We start from the raw sequence: 1,985 nt of genomic DNA on the forward strand, positions 1-1,985 counted from the left end.
TTTCTGCTCTGTAAAGCAATTTGAGCTGCATTTCATGTCATGAAAGGTGCTATACAAATAATGTTTTATTATCATTATTAAAAGTTGACCAGCATATCACTGCCTCAACAGGAACAACTGGTTAAAGTGAAGCTTTACTCATCATTTAACTTTATGAAATCTATAAAACAATTCTATGTTTTACTACAGGGATCTCATCTCAAGCAAACAGAATATGTCCATCAAAACAACATGTGAACAAGTAACCTGCATACATACTGTATGTAGAGACAGGGCAGGGGTCAGGGGTCATCAACATGTCCATACATACTGTATGTAGGGACAGGGCAGGGGTCATCAACATGTCCCTACATACTGTATGTAGGGACAGGGCAGGGGTCATCAACATGTCCCTACATACTGTATGTAGGGACAGGGCAGGGGTCATCAACATGTCCCTACATACTGTATGTAGGGACAGGGCAGGGGTCATCAACATGTCCCTACATACTGTATGTAGGGACAGGGCAGGGGTCATCAACATGTCCCTACATACTGTATGTAGGGACAGGGCAGGGGTCAGGGGTCATCAACATGTCCATACATACTGTATGTAGGGACAGGGCAGGGGTCAGGGGTCATCAACATGTCCATACATACTGTATGTAGGGACAGGGCAGGGGTCAGGGGTCATCAACATGTCCATACATACTGTATGTAGGGACAGGTCAGGGGTCATCAACATGTCCATACATACTGTATGTAGGGACAGGGCAGGGGTCATCAACATGTCCGTACATACTGTATGTAGGGACAGGTCAGGGGTCATCAACATGTCCATACATACTGTATGTAGGGACAGGGCAGGGGTCATCAACATGTCCATACATACTGTATGTAGGGACAGGGCAGGGGTCATCAACATGTCCATACATACTGTATGTAGGGACAGGGCAGGGGTCAGGGGTCATCAACATGTCCATACATACATACTGTATGTAGGGACAGGTCAGGGGTCCTCAACATGTCTGTCATACATACTGTATGTAGGGACAGGGCAGGGGTCATCAACATGTCCCTACATACATACTGTATGTAGGGACAGGGCAGGGGTCCTCAACATGTCTGTCATACATACTGTATGTAGGGACAGGGCAGGGGTCATCAACATGTCCATACATACTGTATGTAGGGACAGGGCAGGGGTCATCAACATGTCCATACATACTGTATGTAGGGACAGGGCAGGGGTCATCAACATGTCCATACATACTGTATGTAGGGACAGGTCAGGGGTCATCAACATGTCCATACATACTGTATGTAGGGACAGGGCAGGGGTCATCAACATGTCCATACATACTGTATGTAGGGACAGGGCAGGGGTCATCAACATGTCCATACATACATACTGTATGTAGGGACAGGGCAGGGGTCATCAACATGTCCATACATACATACTGTATGTAGGGACAGGGCAGGGGTCATCAACATGTCCATACATACTGTATGTAGGGACAGGGCAGGGGTCATCAACATGTCCATACATACTGTATGTAGGGACATACAGGGGTCATCAACATGTCCATACATACTGTATGTAGGGACAGGGCAGGGGTCATCAACATGTCCATACATACTGTATGTAGGGACATACAGGGGTCATCAACATGTCCATACATACTGTATGTAGGGACAGGGCAGGGGTCATCAACATGTCCATACATACTGTATGTAGGGACAGGTCAGGGGTCATCAACATGTCCATACATACTGTATGTAGGGACAGGGCAGGGGTCATCAACATGTCCATACATACTGTATGTAGGGACAGGGCAGGGGTCATCAACATGTCCATACATACTGTATGTAGGGACAGGGCAGGGGTCATCAACATGTCCATACATACTGTATGTAGGGACAGGGCAGGGGTCATCAACATGTCCATACATACTGTATGTAGGGACAGGGCAGGGGTCATCAACATGTCCATACATACTGTATGT

This window comes from Nannobrachium achirus (genome assembly GCF_963921795.1).
Source record: "Nannobrachium achirus genome assembly, chromosome: 6".
Classification (NCBI taxonomy): domain Eukaryota; kingdom Metazoa; phylum Chordata; class Actinopteri; order Myctophiformes; family Myctophidae; genus Nannobrachium; species Nannobrachium achirus.